The 15,912-nt window shown below is 40.9% G+C and overlaps 1 protein-coding gene across 20 annotated transcripts in view; it reads right to left on the bottom strand.

Moving 5' to 3' along the window:
* The window catches only part of LOC139989767 (protein turtle), a 156,689-nt gene extending 141,182 nt beyond the window's left edge, over positions 1–15,507 (bottom strand). For 16 of the 20 annotated variants that reach the window (XR_011800404.1, XR_011800405.1, XM_072008335.1 and 13 more), the window contains exon 1: positions 14,989–15,507. The gene's annotated coding sequence lies outside the window, so the exon portion shown is untranslated. The remainder of the gene's footprint in view (positions 1–14,988) is intronic. The other 4 variants (XM_072008343.1, XM_072008348.1, XM_072008344.1 and 1 more) reach the window with 1 other exon arrangement.
* Positions 15,508–15,912: the final 405 nt, after the last annotated feature.

The following is a 15,912-nucleotide window of genomic DNA, read 5'->3' as shown; positions in this document are numbered from 1 at the left end:
GGAAAGATTTACAGACTCGTAAATCGTTCCCGATCTGCTCGGAAATGATGTTCGATCTCGTTCCGAGAAAGAGACAAAGACAGCTCGGATTATATATCGACAAGCCGAACAAAGTCTATTTCATGTTCCAGTCAGAATCGCGTGATTCCTAATGAAATAATTTTCCTGCGATACACGCACAAGCACGTGGAACAATTCTTCCGACAGAATTTCTTTCAGGAAAACGTTTTAAACGTTGCCCCGGTTCGAGTAGGCAGGCGACTCGGTTGACTTAGTAACAATAAAAAACGAGATTCATTTCTTCGGCCGTATATTCATCGAGGAAGGTCCTACATTCACGACATTCCCATGTGCAAGGATTTACGGAGAAACTGGCTTTTCAAAGAATAATCCGCTGGATGCGGAGAAAACTTCAAAATTGGTCTTCAAAGTACGGGAACTGGGACCGTGATAAATCGGTCGAAAAGGATATTTGCCGAGGTTCCTGCAAATACCGAATCCTACCTTTGTTGGTCTCACGAGGGTCATAAGTTTCAGTAGCCCAATATCTTTTCAGCTGTTACGGCACCTATAATGGTAGTTATTATGCGCATGGAATACGTAAAACATCGATAAATCAAAGGACAATATGACAAACACGTTCCAAGAAAGCGGACGAATCTTCATCCAAGGATCGAACTCGACCAGTTTGCGAAGCCAACACATTTAATCGATATCTCTTTTTCGGTTAACTCGAGGAATATCACATACCATCGTCTATAGATACAATTCATTTACACAAACATACGGATGTACAGAATCGTAACAGAGACTTAAGGTTACGCACGACATGCGCCCGCAACGTCTGGCAACCAAGTATGTATGTAGAGTACCTCTAGGTATTCGTGGCGCTGCTCTTCGAACACTGGTTCACCTTGGACGTGTCTCGACTCCAACTCGCCTCGCATACGACTCGTCGCAGTCAGTTTGATAATCGTACGAAAAGAGGATAATTCGATCAGGTATTACTTATGAAAAAGTTGCTCAATAGCTAGATATCAATTGACGGTATTCGATCTTGAGATGAAAACCTCGACAAAGATATCCTACGCTGATACCTCGTTCAAGAGTATTTTTCTCTACGCAGAGACATTAAGTTACACCACTATTCGATCGAGCATGCTACAATGACTGTCTGTTTTTCCAACCTTAACGGGATGCCGGTGCGAAACATTTAGAATCTAGTACGTGAAATCCTCGATGACAAGCCAATTCTCGCTTGTCACAGAGCAAAAAGCGCAATAAATACGAGGAAGCAGAAGGTTAGACCACACACGATAAAAGCACAAAGAACCGCTGCCAAAACGCGTAATACGATCTATGAAATCTCTATCTATTGACCGTTAACCACCAACAGTTGCGTTTTAGTAAAAAAAAGACGTGTATGCTGTTCAGGAAAAACCTTGTCAGATGTTTAGATTATAAAGTATGTCTTCAGAAGAAATCTTAATTTCACTTTTAACGGGTGATCTGCTATTTCGGTTAGGGATAATATTTAAAGTCAAGAGGAAGAAAGAAAAATAGGCGAAACATCACGTTGCTCGCAACACCGTGCAATACCGTACAATTGATTCATTAACTACATTCACAGCATCCACACAATGTTTAAGCGACGGTCTTTGCAAAGGCATTCAAGCGTGAAGACAGCTTCCTTCCTTCCGGTCCAAACTCTGCAACGAGGTTCAGCAATTCTACAAAGTTAGTTTCGACTGTTCTGACCACGAGTGCCCATCACAGTCGCGTTCGAATGTTCCTTTAACACCAGGGTTACGACTGCTGCTGTTACAACGTGGAGTTAGCCGACCGCGATCGTTACAGGTAATAATATGGCATCTACAAGCCAGGTAGATGTAGTTTTGCCCGGTGGATACTACTTCCAAGTTTGCACGATTTTTAAAAACCGGTTCCCGTCAGAAATTCCGAAACGATCCTTCTTAAGGGGACACTCAGACTCGAAGGTGCCTACCTCTCGTTCTTACGAAACGTTCTAACTGTGCTTTACGATTCGACGAGTTTCGATGGAATTTCCGTATTCAACGACACGTCAAAATTACGTTCCAATCTTATTTTTTTAATTGTATCAATACAAACGCAACGATACATTTTCATTTGACAATTATTATCGAAAATGAAAACCTCCCTATTGTTTCATTCGCAACTCGTTGGGTCGTTCAAGTAACTATCTTTCCAGAAAATTGCAATTGATATAAGTAACTTTGCGATACAATGTACAACGTAGTTCTACTTACAAACACTACTTGAAAGTGTACACAGTTTTTAAGAAACTGGTTTTATGGAAATAACTTGAAACAACCCCGGCCATGATAACATTCCGGCGTTAAAGTACGTTTCTTTTGTACTCACGAAACTCTATAAAAACTTTTAGCCATTTCAAGAAGTTAGTTTTGAGTACTGCGCAAGCCACCATCTCACACGGACCTTGCATACCTACGCATTATTCTAGCTTGAAAGTTCCGACTTACGTACAACGACAGTACTCGATCCACGTATCACGTATACGACCAGGGTGTGTTAGAAAAATGTTTAAACTTGAAAAAAACGCAAAGATCGACCGTGTAACGATACCATAATGCAATGATAAAGTTAACGAGTAACAGACGACCATCCATTTAACGATATTATGGGTGAAATTCTCGTCAAGAACAATCCTTCAACTGGTAGGAGGTCGCAACCGCGCCCTGAGGAAGCGAGCTGATCATTCGGGAAAGTGAACAAACCACGTTCCATCCCTACCACCATCGCGGAACCAAGGTTCTCCCTTTGCTTCATGCCCATCTGCGTGGTTCTGATCCTACCATCCGTGGTCCCACGATTCCTCCAATCCGCCCAACATCTCTCGGCTCAGCCGCATCTTTTTCTTCGTCTGCCACTCGCTCACTTCATCGACCAACAACGTTTCTTAGTCTAGTATGATCATGTCCGATGTCTCTTTCGTTTTCTCATCTTGTTTCCGCCTTTTCCGCTGCGCTAATAACTATTTAGACGAGAGGAATTCCACAAGAAAGTCACGGAGAAAAATCGGGTCGTGAATATGAGAACAGTTTAGGCGAAACCAATGCTGTCGAGTATCGGTCAGACCGGTATCCAGTCTGTGAGTAATCCTACAGGCGTGCTCCTATGTTTACAAACACGGGCAAGTTGAAGGAACCATGAATGACCAATGCATGGAAATACCTTGATTCAACGTACTAATCAACCTCCTTGCCTTGAGTCGTGTTTCGTAATGCGAGATTGCGATATACCGATTTAGTTTTCCGCGTTCCAGCGCGTTCATCGACGTAACTATCGATGATCGCCTATACGCGACTAAATTTTACTATTTGGAGCACTGTTCAACGATAAAGGTGCCAATGCCATTCGATACTTCTTCGTAAGACTGTATTCTTGTTTCTATCGCGTACGCGTCACGGCTAAAGGTATTTTCAGCCATGGAAAACACAATTTCATTAAACTTCTTCGTGAAGAGATAACGTTTGACGAGCGCGATCTGCCCGAGGCATGCATTTAATCCCGAGCACAAAGCTCACCCGTCGTATAATTAAAACGTTTCATTCAGCTACGTAATTACTATCGAACACCAAAGATAGTGTCGCGTTGGTTCGGTACAACGAATTCGAGAGTAGCCGGAAAATACTCGACGTTCATACACTCTCGCGGCAAGATTCCAGCAAAATATCCAACTTTGATACTGAGTTGAAGAGAAGACGAGGGGAACGATAGGAAGAGGGAAACCGAGGACGAGAATAAGAGTGAGCAGGAGAGAAGAGGAGAAAAGGGAGAGGATACAAGAGTAGCAGATGGAGAAAGGGAATAGAGCTCGTTTCGTCCGTTTCTCTCGTATAGTTGAAACGAACTTACTTTGATCCGTTGATCTCGAGATTAACAGATGCCCCAAGGGTTGAGGGCAAGGTGACGGTAGAGGAGAAGCATGTAACACACGCGGATAGTTTCTACTCAAAGTCGCTTCCTGAAATAATTTCGATTTAGATCTGACGATGCCACGTCACCATATGTTTCCGTCAAACTCTGTGCTATTGCGCTCGAATCAAAACTCTCTTCGTAAAGGTCTAACGGTAAACATGGTCGAACGTCAAGGGGAAAAGACCGTAAATGGAAAATTCATTTTTGCTCGGCGAACATTCACGAACGCGAATTGTATTTTGCAGAAAAGTATTTAAATACACGGTATAGTCACGGAACGTCAGATTCATCGATCAATAGTACTAGCTCGTATTCTACGTATTCTTGCGTGGACGATACGAATTCGCTTTAATCCGATGATCTCGAGATTAACGAATGCCCCAAGGGTCACTAGTAAATTCCTGTATCGGGAACGCCAAAGAGCAAGGAATGCAATACGGCAAAGACTACGATGTTGATCGTCAGCCCGAAGTTTCCTTGGAAAATGAGGGAAATGTCAACGTACTCGCACGATCTCGAACGAATACCAATGGAAACGCCGATCGTCCGCCAGGTCGCTAATTAATTGGAAGCACGTTGAAGTATTTCATCGATCTTCGAGATACAAGTCACTTTTCTCATTACTTGAGTATCTAACACCTAAAATGGAATCTTTTCCTCTAAAATTATGGATAGCATCGTCCCGTAGGATTTAAATCGGTCGAATGATCTCGAAGAATTCGATTCAGGTAAAACCACATCCTCGGTGTCTAAAGTAGCGGTTGCTGCTCTACAGGTATTTGACACTTGGTCGGAAAGATACAAACGATACGCACGAAAACGAAGACTCCTTGTGAGAAAATCAACCTTTTGAACAAAGTCGAGAAAGAAGGAGTACCACGATGCGAAGATAACGTTCTTCGCTTACAGAACACACGGAACTTGAACTCATTTCTGACGTTGAAAATTCACTTTATTTACACATAATATAGAGAATGTAATATGAAAAAATAATTATCTGTTGGCGCAATTTAGACTGAGGAATTAATTTATCAATTATTGTGAGAACAGAACCGACTGTGTCATCTTTGAAATTTATAAATATTAGACAATCGTAACAGGTGCGTTATAATTTATAATTAGATAGATATTTTCCCAAAAGCTTCAAAGCGAACACACTGCGCTAAATCACGCGTTTACGTCGATGCAAACGTCCGAAGCAATAAGAAAAGGAAAATAAAGCGGGTTGCGTAGTTGCCATGGAACGCATTTTTCGAATAGTGAAAAGTCGAGATGCAGAAAAGTTTTTAGCAATTGAAACTCCGAATCCCCGATCCACAAATTGCTATCCATTCAGGATTATTTGAAATTCGAAGAAACTTTTGCTTCAAGTGGTTTTCTTCCTTGAGTGTCGCAAGCGACTTCAATCAAGTCGAGTCTTTCCGATTCGTTTCTCATGCTATTCTCTTTTTCCTTTCTTTCTCCTCTCTTCCGATTCTGTCTCGGTATGTAACATATTCATCGAATGCATTCATCTACTGGCTCTCATCTTTCTCCATTGACACGTTCGACCAAATCACGAACGCTTATTACGCTGTTTTGCTGCTTGCATTTTTCCCTTCGTCGCGTTTCTACGAGAACGTAACAGGATATCTTCAAACCGGTACTCCGAGCACGCGAATCGCACGTGAATAAGGACCAATGACGACGTGATCGTATTGAATTCCATAAAATTAGTAGAAGTCAGAGTGCATACCCTGAATGCCTGCAATTGCGGAAAAATGTCTAGTCACGTTTGCACGCGTGTTGAACGGGGCAAATATACTCTTCAACTTGCTTCAGGCGAAATAAGAAACTTGAATTAAAGGTATTTCATGTCTGGAGATACGCGACTACCGACGTATAACCGATACGTTTGTAAAGATACTAGACTCGATTTCAAGATTCTATTCATGCTCACATAGAACGGTACACTTTGTATCGCGACACGGATTGTAAACTAAGTGTTACTGTATTACTAGGTTTCGATTGACATCTGCCTTAGATAGTAATATCGATATTTGGTTCCGTGACGACGAACTACATGCTACGTATATATGTACATATATAGCATAATATCGATCAACGATACATCTAACATTTGCTTATAATCTATTCCTTCGAGCATGTAAGAAAGTCCGAAAGCAGCTGTAATCTTATTAGCCGAGTAAAACAATTTGCATTTCGTATCATGAATTACCAGAATCGGTCAAATGTTGCCAACAATATATCTTTCTTCTCAGATTTTACGAGCCTCGGCTCATTTTTTATTGCGCGGTAAACCTACTGCGTCTTTTCCATCTACGACGGTAGCTCATTTTTTTCCCACGATTCATCGTCAGTATCCAGAACGCGTAGCTACACACTGCTACACTATATCATCCTTTAACACCATTTAAGTGCCGTTTAAACGTGTCTTTTTTCTTTTTTTTTTTTTTTTTTTTTTTTTTGTTTCTTAACGTCATTGTTTCTTACGTATCGTTCTTGGATTTTCCATACCGGAGATTACCTTAGATTTTCCATTCGTGTTTATATCTTCTTGCTTCTCCTACTCGCATATTTAAGCAAATCATCCATGAATGATATATTCCCATCGAACGAAACATCATGTCCTTACATACCATCCACCAATCCCACATCTAACTTCAATTATCAATTCTGTGCTTTGGGCTACCTTCCTTAACGAAGAATTCGGTTAAACAACGAAATAGATTAAAATTAATATCGCTAATGCTATGGAACAAAACTGCGTAATATTTGTAACCTTTAACGATTTGTAACTCATTTACGCGAACGAAGAGTTTAATTTGGTTGAGCTATTAACAATGCGCTAATACAATCTTGTTGAAATAACGAGAGAGAGAGAGAGAGAGAGAGAGGGGAGAGAAAGAAGCAACTCGCCCAAAAATACAAATCTATACACAATATATTGTCGACAAATCCATATCTGTTGGCTTGATAAAATATCGCGATTCATCACTGAATGCAATTGGTTTGTCGAATATACGAAAATTATGCGTTCCGTACGATAAAACAAGCTCAATCAAAACGATGATAATCACCGATTACAATGGACTAATTACCCTACATCCTGACGGCATCAATGAAACCTTGATTACGATACATTATATCATATGCAACTAATAACGTCGTTTTAAAGTCTAACATGCAATTCACACGATGAATGCGATGACGATAATAATTGGTTGTTAATGTACGTACATTTGGATTTTTCGGCAGTGGTGCGGTAAGTGCACCGAATTATATTAGCAAAGTTGATTATATAGTTTGCGATTCTCCCTTCGCCATTCACACACAATAAGGGATCCGTTGTTGTAGTCAGCGGTGCTATGTAACACGAACGGAGTTAGAGTTAGGCTGTAAAGACTCGGGAGTCGACTTTGGAGAAAACTCGTGTGAAAAAGAAGCCGAGAGAAGATCGAAAGAGGACAATGGATGATAAAGGAAAGCATAGAATAGAAAATCGCAAGTCAGAGAAAGGGGAGAAAAGGGAAAGACAAGGGGAAAAAGAAGGAGATGAAAAAGACTCGAAAGATTTCTGTTATTTGACGTAATGATCCTTATGGAATGCGACGAACGCAGCCGGGAGAATATTTTCTTCCCAAGGCAATCTTACCTGACTTCGTTTCACCCTGTCCCTCAAAACACTCCTTGCCTTATTTTCTTCCTCTTCCAGATCCTGTCATCGATCTAAGAAGAATCCAACAAAATACCATCTTCGAAGCAGTTTCCTTTAAAACTCTACGCTAATTTTAGAAACAATAGAACGTACAGTTATCGAGCGGATGTTAGAATTTCACGAATGAATGCTACTTGCAGATTAAAAATACCGAACAGATTTTTAGATGACACGGACGTTCGGATCGAGAGAAACAAAAACTTTAAAGAGATTATATTTAGAACATATATGTAGATGCAAGAAATAAGCATAAACTGTTAAAATATCCCTCAATCGAAAAGAGTGCCGACGTCGATTTTCGTAGTAAAGAAAATACACTGCCACGTACTTTCCAATATTGCCTGAGAAAAATACTTCACCTAACCAAATTACTCACCGCCAAAACCTACCATCGTTTTCCGATAAATGCGAAGGAACCCTCGCATCGAAAGTCTACCGCGTAAAAAGAGAGAAACAGGAAGAAATAGACATTGGCTTCTTTTAATCGAGAAAAGTGCTGCACGAGATAATTTATAAAAAAAAGAGAAGAAAAGCGATATTTCAAATTTCTGCAATTGCGAAAAATAATGGTTAACATAACGTTTAATTGTAAATATACGTAACGTCGGAAACTATTATTTTTTACGCGTTATATCGCACGATTTATCACGAGGAAAACTCTTGTAACTAAAAATTGTAATCACGCTCTGCAGTGTGTGATTAATTCATCGGAGCAATTTCACACAGTATACACAGCTGAATTGTATTCATGAAATGCCATCATGTCGGTATAACATAACGTTGAAAAGGTTCTTTGGGAATCTCTTCTGAGAAACTCTATTATCATGTACGTATATGCCTAAACGAAACGTAAAGGATTAATAGAAATAAACAATCGTGGTATGCATGCTATCCTTTGTAATGAAAACATAAGATCGCTGGCCGACGAGAGCAAGCAGCTCCTTCACGAAACGGTAGCAGTGGGGCATCGGAAAAGTTTTGACAGGAATTATCGATGAGTTTCCACAAAGTAGGAAAAATCAAACGAAAGGGTTAAGACCTGTCGTTCTTCCCGAGGCTCGGCCAATCACGTAAAGTGCTTACCTACCTGCGTGCTTACTTTACCTATGTATACTTATACTCGCGCGAAAATTGCGCATATATACGATCGCACGATCTCGCGCACAAACTGTGCATGTGCATATGGTACACACGCACGTGTACTCCTGCAAATATTTACGTGTGTGATACGTACAATATAAGCGGGTAGGCAGGTATCTCGATCCGAACCTCCATTATCGAACGAAAAAGACTCGTGAAGAGAGAGCAAGCGAAAGTAGAAGAGAAGGCTGAAAACCACCCTCCACACCGACTATCCGGCCTTCGGCGAAGAATCAATGCGACCACCTCCCTATACCCTGCATCACCACCCACGCTTTCCTTCCTTCTTCCCTTTGTTACTATCTCTCACCGCTTCGTATCACAAAGAATAAAATACGATATGAAAAAGAGGCTGTGGTCCGTGCGATTTACACATCGACCAAGTTCCATTCTTAATTTAAGAATCCAATTTATATTGTGAATGGTCAAGCGAACGACCTACAATCGAAATATCGCTAAGTATCGGAATATATCGGCGATCGTCAAACAAAATAAGAAGAAACTAAACCAAACTGTAAAGAAGATTTTTTACCAAAAAGTTGTATGTACAGAGGATATTTGTAAGCCAGTAGAGCGAGCAAGAAGAGAACTTTCCCGTTCGAAAGAAATACGTTATAAGATTTGCACAACTTTCTTGTAAACGCGATTATTCAAATTTCTGGTTTTACGGTCTTTTGGAAGGCTATACCGATAACACTCGCGGCGACGCGACAGGAAACGGCGTAAGCTCGAAAAATCGCGGATAATCATATCCCGCGGTAGCGCGGAAACCGATGGTTGGAAAGCGACAGAAAACGATTGGAAGACTCTATTGAGACGCGCGCAAACCGAATGATATTTTGACTTCGAAAAAGGGGCGCAGGGAAGAATCCAAAATCAGACGATGCGATGGGAGTGAGCAAGTGGAGGGGCTTACGTGACTGCAATGTGCAAAATTGTCCTTGGAAGGAAATAGCAGATCGACAGTCGTGCATTATCCACGACACAGTGAAGCATATGCAAACTACTAGTTCCAAAGGCAACCGGAGAATTTTCAGTAGTAAAACCTCACTCCAATAATATACAACGAAATCTAAACGAGGAGAGAAGAATATAGATATATCTGATATACCAACGTGTTCTTCGTCAGAGACAAAGCAAAATACATGTAACAAGAGCGAGAAATACAAACATACAACGAGAATGAATGAAAAATCCCTTTTCTTTGAAGAATCTACGATCATCCAATCATCGATCAATGCAACAATATAAAGAATACAGGACAACAGTCCATCGAAAAGGACAAACGTTGTGAAATATGAAATGACGCTGAAAATAACGAGAGAATATTTCGGATTTCTCGAGCCGTTTCCTTCGAGAACTTGTCCACCATCCACGAACAAGATTCCTGCTTGTGACAGTACACCTTTTCCTTTTCTTTCTCTCCTTCCCTGTATGTTTCTCCCAGAGGACAAGTCATCGATATCCCATTGATATGTAAATTCCGAGTTTCCATCCAATGAGCAAGCAACATCCTCTAAAACCTTCCCCTTTGCGTCTTTCGTCTTTTCTCCATTTTCCATGACGCAAAGAATGCTACTTCGTCGCGAGACTAAGATTATTACGATGTTATTACAGTCGGAAAACATTGGATATATCTTCCGAAGTGAAGCGGAATTTCATGTAAATGAAAGTCATTCCGTAGCGGCGCTTAACTCTCGTACAGGTATAGTGCCATTAGTTACAAATGAGATAAACACATCCTTGAACGAAAAGCTCAAGATCATGAGAATGTTGTTAGAAGAAACTATGCGTCTTCTAACTACTAACGCTGTTTGACAAAGACCAGAAAATGGCATGTGTAGATTGGTTGGATGAAATTTCTCATACGATAATTGAAGATAAATAGCGTTGTTCAGCAATGGAACGAAGAACGAACGGATTTATTCCCGGAAACAAGACCCAAGGCCGTTTCAATTTAGAGCAAAGTCGTTAAATCGTGCACGAAGAGAAAGGGGGTCGCAAGACGGACAGCTCTTTCACCTGTCGCACCGTTTTCGAGTAACGAACGCTCAACCCTCGCCAATTTCCATGTTCCTACCCTTCGCGTCAAGGTAAGGCAAATGCTGGGCCTTCTAGTACAATGAGTTACCAGCCTGTTCTGACCACAAATACGCTGAATATGCATGAAGCCCTTGTCTCCACTATCGGTACGTACGTCCTCGAATTAGGTTTCCCGCAAGTTCTTCGAGTCCTGTTCGCGCTGGTGCTCCAGCCACTCCAGGAGCTCTCTAGTCACCTCTCGTAACCTTCTCGAGGGCTATGCTTCGTTGAACCTCCGCCGCGCTTTTCTGCACACGCGTACCCCTTTGGCTATTCTAAACTCGAGAGCTTCTTTGACCGCGAATCGATAAATCGGAATCGAAACTTCGAACTCTGTGAATAAGAACGACGTTCCGCGAAAGAAAGAAACAGGTCAGAGCGAACAAAGAGACGCTCGTGTATACAAAACGAAATGCTTCATAACGATGTGAAGAGCGTTAAATATAAAACGAAGAGCGGTGACGGTTCTTTGTTTTTTTAAATAATTTAAATTTTAAATTTGTAGAGGATATAACGGTTGCTCGACTCTCTCCATTTGCAATCAAAGGTCCGTGGAAAAATATAAACTCCCCTTGCTTTCTCACGAATTATGCACAAACACGCGAGTTATCGCGGCATTTCACGGATACGATTACAATCCTGAAATACGCGCGAAGATAATGCACCAACAGAGTTCTCACGTGTAATAAGATATAATCTGAGTTTCCTGTTGCACAACAAAAAGGAACTTTAACGAATTCCACTTTTCCGGCCGCCTACCTCAGGAAAATAACTCTCTTTCCGTTCTTTTCCTCTAATAATGTGTTTTTCCGTACTGTTATTTTGTTGCCACGACGAATAATAAACCTTAGAGAAGAACACAGAGAATTCTACGCTTTTAATTGTTTGCCATTACGGAGTCAGGAATTAAAGTGGATCTTCTAACTGCTCAAACTGTTCCGAAAGGAAGAAAAAAATTGTACGAAATGAAATTCGTTGCTCGATTCTCTTTTAAACGATCTGCACTCTCTTCCCGAAGCTTCGCAATTTAATTCTCCGTCACACTTTTTTAAAAAGTCACGAGGCACAAGCGGACGATTACGACGATGAAATATACATATACATACATATGTATATACATTACACATATATATACCTACGTGCACACGAAGGAAACAAAACTGAGATACGATCAAGCACGAGAAGAAAAGATTTTCGTCTTCTCGCGTGCGAATTTCGTTTCACGATAGCGTGCACCGTTTTTAAAAAGAAAGAAGCAAAAACAAAAAATATTTCACTTCCCGCAGTTTCTTTTATTTTCAACGTCACGCGCCGTCTTTCCCTTACCCGCAAACAATGCATTTATCGACAATCGAAAGAATTTTCGTCTCGTTAAAAGATAATTTCACATACACACGCACGCGCGCGTATTCTCGCATCCAAATCTTTAAAAGTTGATCGTGCTCGACGTGTATGTACATATTTATAGGAAATACCAGTCTCGCTCGATACCGACTCGCGGCCCTCTGCATTCGAAACAAATACATGTACACGTGTGCAGGATCCGCGAACGTAAAACCAATATCGGCGCGGTGTGGTTATCTACATATTGCAGATATAGCAATATTCTATAAATAATCCGTACAACTGAGATGGGGAACACGGCAGAGAGTTGAAACTATTCACCGTCCTACGTGAAAAAGATCTGCCTACTTTTTCATCCACAAATTTCATCTTCTCGTAAAGCGCGAAGATAAAATTAGTGTAGCATATTGGTGTGCACGCAAGGCAAATGTAAATAAAGTACAGGCATTTCCAGCTACCTGTATTTTAAGATACAAAAACTTTTGTGAATTAAACGAGATACGTGCTTGTATCGTATTATTATTTTTTATAAGCCCACCTTCGTCAGGGTCATCTAACTACGATGAGTTATAATATTAACGGCATTAAAATTCCCAAATTCAAATCCTAGTTTACTAAGAAATCTTAGAAGTTATTACATGCACTTGCATAAATATGTATGTATAGGACCGTAATAGAAAAATATAAACGACGAAGGGAGACAAAGGAATTTCTCGTTGGCGCTATCAAGAAATAGAAAGAGAATTCACAAGTTACCAGTTCAATTCCTTACTGTGATCTATCGGCGTGACTTATTTTTCGACATGCGCGACAAACATTCCCGAAATTCAGAAAATTCCCGTATTCTCGCGCCACAGACGCCTGCATGTTTTAAATCTGAAAACAAAACAATGTCGAGAAAACGGATTCAAGCCTCGTTGTAGTACGAGCTAAGGTCGAAAACGAGATTTGATGAACTGGCAGGAAACGTGCAGATAGATTCTACAAGTTTAAGTTCCGCATCTCGATGGAATCAACAGATCAACCGTATCGGCGTAATCAATCGATCGTAACGTTTCTTATAAAGCTTCTTTTCGAGCAATTCGTTAATCTAATTGTTACCATACGACGATTATCGCCCGTGCCGGAGACTTAATGATCGAATAAAGTTCGTTTGTGAATTGCGGAAGCCACGAAAAGTCAAATATTGACATAAACCATATTGAATTAGACGACAACGATGGTTTTTCGGAGATGGAGGAGAAAGCTGTTCGATGATGTGCTAGCTTATCGGGAATCCAGCGTAAAAAATTACATGGATTCGAACGACACATGATATTCGAGAAACGAAAACTCATCTTCGAGATTGGGTTGCGAAATGCAGCATTCAAGGATGGTTCGCGGGAAAATATATATAACTATAAGCGTATCGACGGCACGGATAACGTGGTTACGGCTAAGAAATATATTATTATTTGTGCAGATACGCGTTGTATCTACCTACCAAATATGTACATATTTAACGCTTCGAATTATTGGCAAACGAAGAATGCGATAACGTTGGACTGCTCATCAGCAAAACATAGAAATGGCAAGCAGACAGAATAAAGCAGAAGTTAGAAAACAATTATTCTGTTCGCAATATTTTTTCGAACGAAAGATTAAATGGCGAATCGCATTAAAATCGCAGTAAAAGCTATTTTTGCCTTTCTGCATCAGAAAGCAGGAAGAAGCATAAAGTAAAGTCATCGATATTGACCTATCAAAGTAGCAGCGGCAAACGTCATCAGTGCTGAATAATGTCGATTTAATGTCGAATAATGCCGTCGTCGTCGCTATTCCGGAACTGGCAGGAAACAGTGGCTGTTTTAATCAACTCAGCCTTGGCAAATTTCCTGCGAATAGTTGCAATTTGCAATTAAGATATAGGCGCATCGCAGCGATAGCTTTCCCCTAATAGACATTATCATCGACGGCCGCTACCACGCCATAATAACTGCGCATAATGCGTCACAAATTAATGATTCAGAGAACGATGATTGAACGATTGGAGACGAGCGAGCGAATAGAAACATATGAATTAAAAGTAATCTTTCTTACATCCTTTACGGGGAATCGATAGCAGTTAAAACATCGACGATGGCGATTGTACGCATCCGTCTTGGTCCGTATCGTTTCGTTTTGCATCGTCGCGTCACGAGGCATGACAAATGTCAACGCGGAAGCGTCGACGTTGAGAAACGTCTCGAGTGAAATGCTTTCGAGGTCGGTAAATATTTACGACTTCTGTGAGTACAAATTCTACATCGAATGGTAAGCTTGGAGTTCCTTGATTTTTGACAAAAGTACTTATATTTGCTTCTTAGTAAATAACCGCCGTGTACAAAGACACGACAATATCCGGTACCAAATACCGGAAACCTCTTAATGTTTGATCTTGCATATACGTTCGTCAAATTTTCATATCAACACGATGATGCTATTTCCAAAATCATTAACACAGCGGACATGGCTCAGTTTCCTCGTTCACGGTCGCGTAATACGAAACTCGTCAAGAGGTTAGATTTCTAATCTTGTCCCGGTAACATGTTAAACGAACATAGAATAAACAAAACATTGCCGTACGTAATATGAGAAATGCGGCGCAGAACCCGCATAACAAACGAAGAAAAGATAATAAATGACGCTATTAGAACGGCAATAGATAAAAGAAAAAGCGATTAATCGAAAGATGATGCACTTACCAAGAAAAATGAACACTGTGGAGAAGGAACGATCTGCCGTAGAGCCGATTTCGCAGGATGCAGAAGAAAAATCCTCAAAAAAGCAACAAAAGGGGCACTGGATAAACAAGAGCTCGCGGAACACAAAAGGTTCAGCCACAATAAAAGCACGTAACGACACCCGGCGGCGGTCGAAAGATTCGTAGAGTCGCACCGCTCGACTTGACTGCCGGAAAAAAACAACGGCGTCGCGAACTTGACGCGCAATCTCTGGCGCGACGCTTAACGACACTAATATATGAAGGGAGAAAGAACGGAACGGAACTGAAAACGACTCGATCACCGTGTTCACGCAACGGAATCTGTTCGCAGACAGCAAGGGAGGTCAACACGAGAGGAAAAAAGAAACGAGAGAAAGAGGAACGGACGGCGAAAAGTAATGTGGGCACGCGGTCTGCGGACGAGTTTCGGAGCTTCGAAAGTAACAACACGTAAACGGAGCAGTTTCCCGTACGAGGCTCTGCCGGGTACTGGGGGTTCGAGCCGGGCTATCGAACGCACCTCCGCGCGTCGACCAATAGGCGCCATCGCCGCGTTCCACTCAGCCAATCAACAATAGCAACACCGGCACCGTCTACACACGCCGGGTCCGAACCGCCGTAATCAAAATCTTTAGATGACATTATTTTCATTATATTTATATATTAATCTCTAAATTATTTTTCTTTTCATGCTAATACATTTACTGCTTATGGTGATGCTTATCGATCGATTCTAATATATCGAATAAACACGAATAGATCTTCGGTAATTTCACAATCATCTACTGTGACTTTACGGTCGAAAGCAAAGAATTTTTAGCCTAAAATCGATTGGTTTCATTTTACAAAGAATTCTTGACGAAGAAGCTATATGAATTATTTTTCGCTCCTCTTCTTTTCCTTA

The sequence above is a fragment of the Bombus fervidus genome, chromosome 8 (genome assembly GCF_041682495.2).
Source record: "Bombus fervidus isolate BK054 chromosome 8, iyBomFerv1, whole genome shotgun sequence".
NCBI classification, from domain to species: Eukaryota; Metazoa; Arthropoda; class Insecta; order Hymenoptera; family Apidae; genus Bombus; species Bombus fervidus.
This window is presented reverse-complemented; position numbering and strand designations above follow the sequence as displayed.